This window comes from Sapajus apella, unplaced genomic scaffold (genome assembly GCF_009761245.1).
Source record: "Sapajus apella isolate SASKATOON/1434 unplaced genomic scaffold, GSC_monkey_1.0 scaffold9, whole genome shotgun sequence".
In the NCBI taxonomy this organism is placed as follows: Eukaryota; Metazoa; Chordata; class Mammalia; order Primates; family Cebidae; genus Sapajus; species Sapajus apella.
The window spans coordinates 13,299,631-13,314,858 of record NW_022436949.1 but is presented as its reverse complement, the minus strand read 5'-3'; the positions used below and the strand labels follow the sequence as shown (position 1 = coordinate 13,314,858).

Below are 15,228 nucleotides of genomic sequence, written 5' to 3'. Positions count from 1 at the left end.
AAGAATTTCTCATGTCCCTTTCACCTTCAGTTCTGCTCTGATATTAGTTATTTCTTGTCTTCTGCTAGCTTTTGAATTTGTTTGCTCTTGCTTCTCTAGCTCTTTTAATTGTGATGTTAGGGTGTCAATTTTCTTTTTTCCTGTGGGCATTTAGTTCTATAAATTTCCCTCTAAACACTGCTTTAGCTGTGTCCCAGAGATTCTGGTATGTTGTGTCTTTGTTCTCACCGGTTTCAAATAACTTATTTCTGTCTTAATTTCATATGGAATCAAAAAGAGTCCATATAGCCAAGACAATCCTAAGCAAAAAGAACAAAGCTAGAGGCATCATGCTACCCAACTTCAAACTATACTACAAGGCTACAGTAACCAAAACAGCATGATAGTGGTACCCAAAAAGATATTTAGACCAATGGAACAGAACAGAGGCATCAGAAATAATGCCACACATCTACAACCATCTGATCTTTGACAAAACTGACAAAAACAAGCAATGCGGAAAGGATTTCCTACTTAACAAATTGTGCTGGAAAAACTGGATAGCCATATGCAAAAACTGAAACTGGACCCCTTCCTTATACCTTATGTAAAAATTAACTCAAGATGGATTAAAGATTTAAATATAAGACCTAACACCATAAGAATCCTAGAGGAAAACCTAGGCAATATCATTCAGGACATAGGCATGGGCAAAGACTTCATGACTAAAACACCAAAATCAATTGCAATAAAAGCCGAAATTGACAAATGGGTTCTAATTAAACCAAAGAGCTTCTGCACGGCAAAAGAAACTATCATCAGAGTGAACAGGCAACCTACAGAATGGGAGAAAATTTTTGCAATCTATCCATCTGACAAAGGGCTAATATCCAGAATCTACAAAGAACTTAAATAAATGTACAAGAAATAAAAACCCTTCAAAAAGTGGGTGAAGGATATGAACAGAAACTTTTCAAAAGAAGATATTTATGCGGCCAAAAAACATATGAAAAAAGCTCATTATCACTGCTCATTAGAGAAATGCAAATCAAAATCACAGTGAGATACCATCTCACACCAATTAGAATGGTGGCCATTAAAAAGTCAGAAAACAACAGATGCTGGAGGGGATGTGGAGAGATAGGAATGTTTTTACACTGTTGTTGGTAGTGTAAATTAGTTCAACCATTGTGGAAGACAATGTGGTGAATCCTCAAGGATCTAGAACTAGAAATATCATTTGACACAGCAATCCCATTACTGGGTATATACCAAAAGGATTATCAATCATTCTACTATAAAGACACATGTACATGTATGTTTATTGCAGCACTATTCACAATAGCAAAGACTTGAAACCGACTCAAATACCCATCAATGTTAGACTGGATAGAGAAAATGTGGCACATATGCACCATGGAATGACTTTATGTCCTTTTCAGGGACATGTGTGAAGCTGGAAACCATAATTCTCAGCAAACTAACACAGGAACAGAAAACCAAGCACCGCATGCTCTCACTCATAAGTGAGAGTTGAACAAAGATACGGGCACAGGGAGGAGAACATCACACACTGGGGCCTGTCCAGGAGAAGCATAGCATTAGGAGAAAAACCTAATGTAGGTGACGGTTGATGGGTGCAGCAAACCACCATGGCCCATGTGTACCTATGTAGCATACCTGCAAGTTCTGCACATATATCCAGAACTTGTATAAAGTATAATAAAAAAAAAATTCATTCAGCATCATCACCCACTTGTCCTACTGAGGATTATACAGAAATAGTCCAATACTTCATAACATTGTAACACTTAAAATATTTGATGACATTTGTATTCCTTGGGATGCATATCTCTTTCTGCTGCTGATCTAAGCTCTTACATCATTCAGGAAATTTTCTCAGTATGTGTCTCCTAATAATTTCTCCTAACAAATTCTCTCTTTGGCACTCAAAGCTCAGCACAGTCACCTCTTCATTCTCTTCATTCTGACCAATGCAACCTAGAAGCCAGACTATCTATTTCATTGCTACAGATAAAATTCTAAGTATGAAACTTGCAACTTTGTTAATGCGTTTTGCCTCCACCATCCAGGTCGGATTACTGTTGGTCTTCCTGCATGTCTGACCTACACTAAGCATATCCCGTGATAAAACTCCCTGCTGCAAAGCCCTGCTTGTCAAAGTGGGCAAACTAATATAGATTCAGAGCAATGTGCATTATAATTAATGTTGACTTCTGAAAATAACATTCTATCTTAGGGCATTAATTACTCTCATTTAGACATTTATAAAAGTATTAAATTAGATTTTTGGAAGACATTGGGCTTGATATTACATCTTGAAGTCTCCTGCCTGTATGGTAGGCTCTTGGGGTCCTGGATATGATCTGAAGCAGAATATGTAGGAATTTTGGTATTTTTTCAGGTAAGTTTTTCTTTTCCTTTTTTTCTGTAAGCTTTCTTCCATGGGCTAATGATATACACCATATTCCTGGGGCACATGGACTAATAGTCTCCAGATGTTATCTCCTTTGGAGTTTGATTGCTACCATTGAAAGAGAAGACGGTTTCAGAATACTCAGGTTATACTTTATTCAGAGTGCCCATAAAAAAAAATTCCCCTCTTCTTTTCCTATCCCACCAAAATGGTAAAATATACTAACACGGTTTGGAATTCACTGAAGCAACATTTAGGATTTAGTAATATGGCATTCCTCTGGCTTCACAACTGTTAATGTTTTGCTGTAGTCTAAGATTCCAAGGGAAACCAATAACAAACTTGTGACAGTAATCAGGAAAAATTTTGATGGGTTAAGACACTACGTCTTTTCTAACAATTTTTTTATTATTTTTTGAAAAGGGAAATACTATGTGAATTCTTATGAATTACTTTGTAACCTCCCAGTATATTAATATAACAAACTTATATTTATGCTTTTTCATTTTTTTATCTTTTAGATGCATTAGGTAAGGTAATAATGTTTCTTTCAGGTATCTGAGTTTTTCCTATGATTATTTTTCTCTTATTTTACACGTCTCTATTTTATTTTCTTGACATTCTTACCTATCTTCCTTTAAGATATGTATCTTTCATTATTTCTAGTTGAGTAGGGGTAGAAAGAAGTAAAGAAACAGGAAGCAGTTTCTAAAAAAGACAGAAGAGTAAGGGAATGTAAGAACACTCTTTAGCAAAAGGTAGAACATTGTGTAGCAAAATAATCTAATGATTGTTATACATTGTTTGGATGCTACCTAGCCACATTGTAGTAGTATATATTTGTGTTTGGTAGGAATTGACACGCAATGAATTTTACTCCTGAAGAGATGACACTTATGATATAGACACAAATGTGGCAATACAGAGTCGGTGGTTAATGAACCTGAAATGATTTCAGGAACAGATGGATTTTGGGGAAAATATTTTAGCAAATACTGTTTTCATTATAAACACTCTCCTGGGCTTTTATTTCATAGCACAGATATTTTCTTTTGAATAACAAAAGTATAGTAAAGGGATTAGAAAGGTGAGGGATGGAAGGTGAGAAAATGTTGGAGGGTAACTGAGTTTGGTTTAATATTTAAGGATAACATTAATCAGAATGCTACATTTTAAAACAAAATTAGCATCTAAAATGTATTCATCTTGCCTATTTAAAAAATTTAACCCCAATATAATATTGGCCTCTATCTAATCTCATCAGTTTCCCTCATGCACATTTTCAGAATCAAGGTTTTGATCTATTAACACCGTATCTATAGCTAAGATGTTATGAATATCTTCCTCTGAGCAATGCTAGTTATATTAACAGTACATTATTTTTGTGCTTTCGGATGTTATTTTTTGTCTTATTTTTGTCAGTTTATTTCTTCATACAGGAAAACAGATATCCATTTTGCTTTGTTCATGCATCTGTAACAATTTTATTCTTAAAATTCAAATCTGTTTATTATCTGGGGGGCAAAATAAAAGTATGACATAATAGTTTTCATGTTGAAATATTATACTTTCAAAGCTGACAACAAATTATAGTGAGAAGAATTATATCAGCAATTTAATCACATGAGCAAGTCTTATCTCTCAGAAATAACATATGTTCCACATTTTCAGCAGTATTTAATAGCATCCAGCAAAAACTATAAGCCTTTAAACTTCTTTAACTCCTGGACTTCATTAGCTATTTTTATAGGCCATACAGAGCTCAACTGCACAATGTAAACATGTTTATGTTTCCATAAAGTTAAAATAAGATCTACCTTAGGATCCATCGTAAAGTAATACATACCTCCTAAGCTTTCTAAAATGAAAGCGTTCAGTTGTAAAGAACTATGCTCTTTCCTAGTCAAAAGAGAGTTTATTAATGTGAGGAACCTGAAGCAGACAAGACAATTTCATGTAAACTCTGGATCACCAGACACTACTTTATTCTGTAAGAGCTGTACAAAGTGACATATGCCAAAGTAAATAACTTTCGTAGTTAAGTCAGCATCTCCACAATTTTGTAGAAAACCAAACCCATTTGTTTATTTTCATTGCAGATGAAAAACACTGACACATGAAAGCAAGTTGATCAAATCTGTTCCAAATTGCAGAGTGAAATTTAAAGTGTTAGGAGAGAGATGAAAATAAATGAACTATATAAAAAACATGTCTCGTCTTTGATTTTTTTTCTAGTGTAGTCTTCTTTTTAATCTTTTAAGATATAAATGTAATTTTTTTTCTTTGGGTTTCCAGGTATTTCAATGAAAAAATATATATTCATTATCTAGATAAGAATTTTATATAAGAAAGAAAAATAACCACATTTGAAGATAACCTACCAAAGTAACCAGTTTAAAATTTGAAACTAAGCATGTGAAGCTGCTTCAGGAGCTACTTTGGCCAAAATGTTTAGAGGCCATACATTTTTTGTTCATTTTCCCTCTGTCGTAGATGCATAGTATAGTCATACAAATATTTATTTATTTTTCTTCAATTTATTATAGCTCAATATATACAGATTTTTCAAACAAAAAATAGTCTGAAGTTTGAGGATACTTAGACAATATAATCTGAAAGAAATATATATATATATATATTTACAGTTGCTTATATATTAAATTTGTGACATATGTATAGGGAGATTCATAGAAAAACACATATCTTAATTATAAAGCTATTAGAATTGCAATGATTTTATTTTATAGTTTCTTTAGGAACAACTTGAGTATTTAAATATCAAGAAACAGGCCGGGCACAGTGGCTCCCGCCTGTAATCCTAGCACTTTGGGAGGCTGAGGACGGTGGATCACCTGAGCTTGGGAGTTGAAGACCAGCCTGACCAACAAGTAGAAATCCCCTCTCTACAAAAAAAATACAAAATTAGCCAGGCATGGTGGCACATTTCTGTAATCCCAGCTACTCGGGAGGCTGAGGCACGAGAATCACTGGAACCCAGGAGGCGGAGGTTGCCATGAGCTGAGATCACTTCATTGCATTCCAGCCTGGGCAGTAAGAGTGAGACCATCACACACACACACACACACACACACACACACACACACACACGCACACACACAATCAAGAAACAGTAGCCTGAAGCTTATAAGAGAGAGAATTATTTAGAAGCATTTGCATTTTTTTCCTGGTAAGATTCCTTGCCTTTGACAGTTTAAGTCAAATGGGTAGGTGTCAAGGGGCAGAACAAGGTACTTGGAAATAGGTATACGATGCTTGTTAACAGTAACAAGGCTTGCTAATCCGAATCTCTACAGACTCCATTGAAAATACCTATTCATGTATAGGAGCAGCAAATAATGAACATTTTTCCTGTGTGTGTTTGTTTAGCTCAAGCAGTGCCTTTAACTTTCCCTAAAAACCATTTTTTACATCTAGGGCAATTTTCCACATTCAGCCTCCAGTCCACTCAAAGTCATGCCAGGTTATTTTTACTCAATTAGCAGAAGGACAAAAATTGGGAAGGGGCCAAATAAAGTAACTAAAATAAATAGAAACAACTAAAATTAAATACAAGTGTTTGGACACTAGTATTGGTATGGACAGACTGTTAGCCTGAGGAAAAAAGAGTGTTAATAACATTGTTCAATTATCTGACTGTATCTTATATTCAGGCTACTAATTATCTATCGCAGCTGATGGAGAATAAAGTCTTTAAGATTAAATACTCTACTATTAAATGTATAAATAGTTAAAGAGTGACTTCAAGGATACTATGATAAATGGAGTAGCAATAGAAATAACTAAATCCTCTATCCAAAGAATGATGTGTTCTAGAAAAATCCTTCTGTCCTTGCCTGTCTTACATTTCTGCTACGGAAAGGGCTAGTCAGAGATGTTCTTCTTAATGTAGTGTAACTCTGAGTTTTGAGTGTAACTTTTACAAAATCCCAAACATTAATGTCTGCTTTCAAGCTAGGCTTGACAGTTTTATATGTGTGTTCTCCCATGAAAAGGTCAACAGCAGATAATTAGTTGATATATGTTCTTATGTTCCTCATGTAGATCATTAGAATTTGTTTGTGGTTTCTAAAGGAACAGTGACTTGAAAATAGTTTTGAGTGCCTTGAAAATAGTTTGCAGAATGCTATTTCCATTTATATAGGAGCAGCGCCCCCATCCTAGTGAATAATGTTGGATTTTGTTAGCCATTGGTACATTCATAAGTAGCTGTCTAGATCAACATTGACATATAAACCTTCAGATGAGGTTGACCTTACATGGTAAAAGTTGTAAACATTTCACAAGATAAATCCATTTTTATATGCAACATACTAAATTTGTCTTACTGCCTCCAAGGTGTTTATTTTAGGATGTCTATCTATTTATCTATCTATCTATCTATCCATCATCTATGTGTCTATCTGTCTATCTTCAGTGATCAAATTCAAACATCTTCAAAATTATAATTCTTAAGGCTGGGTGAAGTATTTTAATTTCAGTAATTAGGGAGACTGAGGAAAGAGGCTCACTGGAGCCCAAGAGTTTGAGACCAGCCTGGGCAAAATTGTGAGACCCCATGTCTAAAAAATTTTTTTTTAAACTAGCTGGGTGTGGTGGCATGCAACATGTAATCCAAGCTACTTAGAAGACAGAGGTGGGAGAGTTTCTTGAACCCAGGAGGCTGAGGCTGCAGTGAGCTGTGGTCACATTACTGCACTCCAGCCTGGGCAACAGGGTGAGTATATGCATGTATATATATATATATATATATATATATACAGAGTACAATTCTTCAAAATCCTCAAAATTACAACAGTCTGCATTTCAGAAAATTTTCTATAACATTTAATCAAAGTTAAAAAAAATCAAAAATATTTTAAGCCACTGCACCAATAAGTGATTATCCAATTCATCCCATTTAAAGAAAGCCTCCATTAATATTGGATGCCAGCCATCATGTAGAATTGTGGAGCCAGTAAGAAGTACAAAATATTTCTTTTCCTATGATATGAATAAATTTCAGAAATTTAAGAGCAAAATCAAAGATAAAATGAAATAAAATATAATACAGATGAAATTGCTTCTTTGAAAATTCACTTGTTACCATTATGAGGAATAACAGAAACAAGTGCTGAATTTGCTGAGAGAATTCTGTCAGCACTTAGGTAATTTTTCTTTTTGAAAATGTAGGTTTCAAAACATCTCATTATTGATACAGTCCATTTCTTAGAAGTTTTTCAGATTATTTGGTAACAGAGTTATAGGAAGAAAAATAACTAAAAATATTGTATCTTCCTTAGGTGGAAAAAAAATCACCATTTTATCTTCTACTATGATAGCTGACAACATTAAAATTGTAGGGCAAAAAGAATGATGTGATTCTAAGTCATAATCTCTTCCAAAGTCCCCTGATTCAGAGAGCGATATTCAGCTTCTCACTTTCCTCATAGCAGCCTTATACTCAGCAACATTTCTGTCCTGCAGGAGCTAACCTGCTCAGCAAGAGATTTAGGTGAGACTGCCATGGCTGGAGCATTTCCAAATATCTGGTCTTCCGCTTTCGGGAACATGAGAAATCATTCATTTTGAACAGTAACATCTGGCCCTAAAAATGTCCATGATACTAATCCAAATAATCAGAAAGTGACATTGGCATAAGTTGTAGTTTCCTGTGGCCACTCAGGAATGTTCAGCATTACTTGTGGGATTACATCTAACTGTTCATTAGTTGTATATGAATATAATTTGCTGTTCTCAACCATTTCAAAACCTAAGAACATGCTATAGGTTTGATATCTGTAAATCGATGTTAGGATGCTAATCTGTATATAGAGACTTACATTTCTCCTTTGAAGCCCTCCTCAAGATGTCATTTTAAAAATTGCCATTGAGCTTTATTTAAAAAAAAACATAAAAGACTTCAGAAATACACTTCTATTTTTATCTTTCCATAATTATAACAACAGATAAAAATAAACACAAAGGCTATTTTTCTCTTACTTGGCAGTTATATTTGTTACTTTATATCCAAGTTAAAAATCTAAAATTGATTTCCCGTGTGAAGTGAGTTTTAGCCAACCATCTGCTCAGGAGAGGGGAAAGGCAGACAAAGCTCATTCTTTCCTGCTGCTGCTTCTCACTGCTGTTAGGTGACTACTGGGAACCTTAAAATAGGATTGCCAGGTTTAACTTTTCAGAATGCGGAGTAGGCATATGTGTCTACTAGGGATTTGGGGCAGGGAGGGTTATACTTAGACCAGTGGGACTAGCTAAAGTATTAGGTACTGATGTTGTTGAATGCCATAGATGAGAACACAGATGTTCCAAACATGTTCTGCTTCCCATCTCAAATTCATGATTCAGCAATAAAAATGGGATAATCTTGAATATATAGATTGCCCATGAGCCTATGTCTACACTTGAATGTTATTATAATAACTGGTTTTCTTAATCCAGTGGCTTTCAATTTTGGGGATGAATATGTCAGAGAAATCTAGTTTTGGTGCAGGTGACAAATTAAAGGAACACCTAGGGATTAAGAGATCAAGTCAGAGATTGCAATAATGTCCAGATGTAGAAAATATGATAAAACTTACAGCATTCATGGTGAGCCCAATTGTGGAAGAGAATTCCTGGAAGTATAGTTTGTTACCTTTGCATTCCAAAATGTGTTTTCATAGGAAAAAAGCAGGGAGGAGAACAATTAGTGCACAGCTAAATATGTAAATATATTTGCTATATTTCAATCTCTAGCATTTGAAATACAGCAAATGCTTAAATCATGTTTGAATGACCATGCAATTCAAAGTAAGGGAAAATAATGTTAAAGATGTTTTTCCATTGACATATATTTTAAATCTTACACCCTGCATTTATTTTATTATATTTATAAACATTTATGTTGGCTTCCTGGCTCCTTTTTTTCATTTATCAAAGTCTGTATGAATTCAAGCATTAAATCTCTCCGCCTCTACCCAATCCAGTCCACACATAGTCATCCTTATTTAAATCTCTTCCTCTCTCTCGCTGCACTCTGATTCTATTTTTTTATATATTCTTTCCATTATATTGCCTAATCCTGACATAGGAAGCATGTCTATACTGTCTGCTTTACTTCACAGAATCTCCTAAATATGTTTCTATAGCCTTAGAAATAGGAATATTTTTGTCCTTATATATCAGTGCAGACTTTTTTTCTTCCCCAGAAAAATCTTAAAAGCAAAAATTTATCAAGTGAAACAGAAACAGTAATTTTGATGCTGGAAAATGTTTACTACCTAATGCCATTTAACTTAAGCCTATTCAGTGATTTCGTGTACGTGACTTCCATAATTACTAGTTGAAAAAAAAAGGCAGAAGACGAAAGGGACAAAAAGAGAGAGTGGGGGAAAGCAGTGAGGGATGGGAAGAAGAGAATAATACATGCATTTGCATTTCGTTATTCAAGACTCAAAGCAATTAGACTTTCATAAGGAGCTATCCAAATGTTTGTAGTAGGTTCTACTATTTAATGAAAGTAAAACAAACTAAAACCAAAGACTGTAATTATGTTTAACATTTCCAATTTTTAAAGGAATATAAGCCAAAGTGTATCCATGTGTCTCCATTATTTTAGCTTCCTTACCTCCTGTTTATGAAAATGTATATCCAGAAACAAATAGTTCTTTTATGCTGCATTTACTAACATGGAAGTTCTGTAGTCCCTGTCGAGGAATGGTGAATGGAGACAATTCCTCAGTAATCATAACAAAGTTCCTTCTGCTTCTCTACCCTTGAAAAGTGATCCCTGCCAATCAAACTTTGTTTCTATTGAGGATATTTTCACTTGTATTTTGCTTAAAATCAGAATTGTTTATCTCGATCACATAATTCACTAGTGAACCTGATTTATATTCTCTAACAATGTTTAAAATACAGAAATATGATAGACTACTTAAATGAAGTTACATTATACTATTAAAGGACATGTAATTTAAAGATGTAAAGAGAGCCATCAGAGGGATTTTTTTCCAGTGGCTACAAAAATAAAAATTTGTTTTATGCTAAACAATCAGAGATGTCAGAAATACCAAAACTGATGGATTACAGCTCTTTATGTTAAATTATCAACATAATAAGCTTTAATGTTAAAAATCAATGATAATCCTAGATCATATCTAATACATTGTAATGAGTTAAACTCCAAGCAATCTTCCTATGAATGTTGTAGATGTCTCAATGAGATGTTTAAGTTATGATGCACTGAAATGTTCTAAATTAAGTTTTATGCTCACATGAAAATTACAGCTACAGCAACAACATTAAAAAACAAGAGCCCCCTTCTCAGGATTTCCCCTGTGACTGCAATGGGATGAATGCTGCCCAAGGCCAGGCCACACAATTGGTTCTTCTCTGCTACAGAGTTATAGAATACATTTAGAATAACAAAGAAAGTCTCTCTATTAGTGAGTCCAAACCTGTGTCCCTTATTGAACACAGTATTTAGCATGCAAGAGTGAGCATAGATTAGAAGAAAGAGATTCTGTCAGGGAGCATTCCTAATCCTCTTCCTGGAACATTTTCTTCTCTCTCAGATGTATTTACGCTTGAACATATTTATTGCTGCCTTTTTCATTGCTTTGTTAGTATTGCTAGCATTTTAAACTTTGAAAAGTTTCCCATCTCTGAGGAGAAATGATGAAAGTCATTTAGTAGTAGGACATTGCTCCATTGGAAAGGTTTTACCCTCTAATGCTTTTAAGTGTATCTTTTAGGCTGTAAGTGAGATATGTGCCTTGTTTCTGAGATGAACACATAAACCCTGTTTTTCTAAGACACTGCTTTCTTTAGTTGCCTCTTGGGTGCTTCTTTCTAAACCACTGTATATGGTTTTGCTGAATCAGAGAAAATAGAAATTTTTCTGTAGGTAAAAAAATCTCTCATATGTATTTGAAACAAAAAATTGACAACATCAGAGCAAAACAGGATAAGGGAATCTACAACTTACTGGCATTTATTAAGATAATATGTAAGTATTTTGCTGTCATAAATGCTTATGGTTGTTTCCATTATTTGTTCTTGTTTTGTTTTTGCACCATTCCAGGTGCTGATGATACAGTGGTAAATGAAAACACCAGGTCATCTTTAGAGAGTTTAAGTCCTAAGTAATGCGGAGATTAAGAATATAACAATGTTTTTAAACAAACCAAACTGTGAACCTGATTTGACAAGTTACAAGCCCCGTGAAGATGAATATGTGTGGTAAATTCTCTGAGTCACAATGTTCTCATGGGTAAATAACAGATAATGATTACTTTTTAAAGATTATGTTACATAATGAAAGGAAGGAGCCTACATCAAGCCTAAATGGGAAGCGAATAGTAAATACTAGTTGTCAGTAGTGCTTGATGTATGCTGATAGCCTAACAGTGACAGGAGCAGTTTTTACATTGACTGTGCACATCACAGATATTGTCTCCAAAATTCCCAGCAATTCTGGAAGGTGTACGTACAGTCATCTTGTTTCATCGCTGAGGAATCTGGGGCTTAGGGCAAGAGTCTAATTAAAACTTGCCCAAGTCTCACAGCTGCTACTTGTCAGAACAAAGGTGAACCACATTCATCTGATGCCAAAGCCCATGTGTTTCTCCTGCATTAATCTGATGCTTAATCCAAGGCCAGCACTGCTTGGAGAAGCCATTCTTCTCTTTTTTCCTATCTGAGAGAGAAACAAATTGTACCTTTTTCTATTCACAAGCCTGCATGCAAAAAGCAGCAAGACAGTCAGCTAACTTCTTCATAAATACAGCACTCTGGCAACAAAATCACGGAACATATTTTAGCCAACTAAAATAATAATACTATTAAAATAATCTCTCTCCAGCATCACCTCCTCCCTGACTCATCCCATTCCAAATCAGTCCCTTTATACATAATGTCTCCATGTAATTTATCTTCCAAACTAGGGCAATTGGAGGAGTAAAGCGGGGCACTAATAATAATTGCTCTAGATTAACCATTATAAACCAGCTCCATCCTGGAGAGGCCAAGACATACGGTCACCACATTTATAGGACTACAAGGCTTAAATTATGGTTAGATTAGGCATATACTAATGATAACAAGGAGAAACATTCTGTTCCCCTGTATATGAACACCTACACCTTTCCTTTTTAAAGCCAGAGTAAAATCACTGCATCATTAATGCAGCCTTTAGTTCATGCTCAGTCACCCACTATAGCAATGTAATAACAACATCTAACTTTCCTTGCTCCTTCAGACCAAGGGGAGATGAATAACTGGCACCTTCTACTTATAACATTTAAATAATCTATTTTATGTTCAGAGGATCTATGGATAAAAACATTTTATGTTGTCCTTGAAATCCTTTGGTCAGTGCCCACATGCACAACCTATGTATTTAGGAGGAAATGTACTGTGTAAAATGGTTTGTTCAATCATAGCTAAGTATCTCTGCAAAGGAAGATGTATTTGTAAACTGTGCAAATGCAAATTTGGCTATCACAGCAACCACCAGTTATTTGCAACAGTTTCTTATTGCAACCAACATCTTGAAAACTGGCTTCTGGTTAAATCTTTTACATAAGCATAATAAATAGAAGTGAAGAAGTGATAAGCAGAGTGTTCAATAAGATAACTGAAACAAGGGGAGGTGGAGGAGAAGAAAGAAAAAAATAGAGCAAATGGAAATAGACAAAAAGTAGCTATCTGTATTATCTGTTCCTTTCAGATTTTACTGAGTTTTATCCATTTAGGATCAGTAAATTTGCTTAAATGCAAATATCAGCCCATTTTTACCAGGTTTCTGTGATGAAAACAAATATCATTAATTTTTTTAAAAACAATTTTATTGTACAGACATAACATCTAAATAGCATACAAGGGATAAATAAATGGAAGGAGGATGGATTATAAATCTGGTTTTACAGTATTGTTATAAGCAGAAATGTTTCATCAATTCACATTAAAAATCACACAAAACTCATAAGCGAAGTAGGTATATTTTAATGTGATAGAAACTTAACCTATAAAGGAAAGGGGGGAAAAGGCATGAAGATAAAGATGTGAGTAAAAATATTAAAAGATTATTTAGTTCTACCCTCCTTCCAAAAAAATGCACTAAAACAGCATACGTAAATTATAATGTTTACAATTACATTGTGAATTTCAGTGGCATATTTAAGCTGAATGATTCAGACCTTGAATCGTAATTGTATTTATTGTCTTTTCATACCCTCCCTCCCTTCCTCTATTCTTGCTTGATTCATTCTTTGTAAATTTTATTTTTTTTACTCATAGCTCCAAACTTGTCAACCTCCTTGTGAAATCAATTTCTTTGCAAGATATGTACCCTACTTTTTCGTTACCAGCTTTATATTTAATTGTACTATGGCATTTCCACTTCTGGAAATTCCCCCTTCCTTTATTGTTCCTACCTTTTAGAAATTCTGGCAATAAAACTACATTTTCATTCTTGGAAATGTTGGTCTCTGTTCACCCCCACATTTCTGTCTGACAATAATTTCTTTTCTTTATTATTTCAAAGACGAGAAACTTGTGTCTTCCAGTGGTTCCTATCACTTACACATAAACAAGCATCAGTATTTTCCTTATTTATCAGAATTAAGCCAGGAGTAAGCATGCCTCTGTTTATGTCTACTTTCTAAGAGATAAAATTGACTTCAAGGCAAGTCTTAAATTATATCAGATATTCTACTTTTAGATAACTTAGTCATCTTGCAGTTTTCATGATAGTTAATGGACCCATGAGCACTGCCAAATTTAAACTGAATTAGAAAAGCATTTTCCACGTTGCAGGGGTTTCAGCAGAATCTCAGCCTTTATCTTTCTTTCTCTAATCAATTGTTCTTTTTGTATGATAACCTGAAAAACAATGTACCTCCTAGCAACTTTTGGTCTATCCATTTTGTTCCAAGCTTTTCCTCTTACTACTGTAGTCCATTGGTTCTCAAAGTAAGGGCTGGGAACTCCTTGGGATTGGAAGTTCAGAATTATTTCACAATACTACTAAGGCATTTTTTTTTTTCTAGTCTTATTCTCTTATGGGTGGAGATGAAAACTCAAAGGCTATATCATGGGTGATGGCTTTAGTGCTCTGATTTATAATAGGTAAAGAGTGATCCCATTATTCTTTGTATTCTAAAATTTTCTGTTTTAATTTCTAATATAGTAAATACTGATAGATGTAACCCACCTAAACAAAAGCTCTCTAGAGTGCTCAGTATTTTGTAGGCATATAAGTTGCTCTCAAGACTAAAATATTTCAGAACCACTATAGACTAGTCACAGATAGTGTTTTACCAAGTTCCAATTTATCACTACAAAAATGCATAATTTGTTTAAAGTTACAAGCATATTTTGCCTATTTCTCATACTCAGTGCAGTTTAAATTGTACATCTAAACTTTGGGAAGCTGAAGCAGACAGATTGCTTGAGCCCATAAGTTATAGACCAGCCTAGGCAACATGGTGAAACACCATCTCCACAAAAGCAAAACAAAACAAAAACTAGCCAGGCCTGGTGGTGAATGCCTGTAGTACCAGCTACTTGAGAGGCTAAGGTGGGAGGATTGCTTGAGCCTGTAAGGTTGAGGCGCAGTGAGCTGTGATTGTACCACTGCACTCCGGCCTGGGTGACTGAGTGAAACCCTGTCTTGAAAAAGATAAATATATTCTACATCTAAAGCTGTAAATGGTTTTAAGAGTCTTTTTTTTTTTTTTGACAGTTCCTTTTAAGGGTTACGAATACTTCTTCAGTCTATTTCTTCTTTCTCAAATACATTTGTTATACTT

At 34.5% G+C, this 15,228-nt stretch overlaps 1 protein-coding gene and 1 long non-coding RNA gene across 7 annotated transcripts in view; both read left to right on the top strand.

The window, feature by feature from the left end:
* PCDH9 (protocadherin 9) overlaps positions 1-15,228 on the top strand; it is a 908,561-nt gene that overhangs the window by 789,274 nt on the left and 104,059 nt on the right. The gene's annotated exons all lie outside the window — the stretch shown is intronic.
* On the top strand, positions 7,158-13,542 carry LOC116551159. Its single transcript, XR_004268738.1, has 2 exons — positions 7,158-13,267; positions 13,299-13,542. It is a non-coding gene; the product is annotated as an uncharacterized LOC116551159 (long non-coding RNA).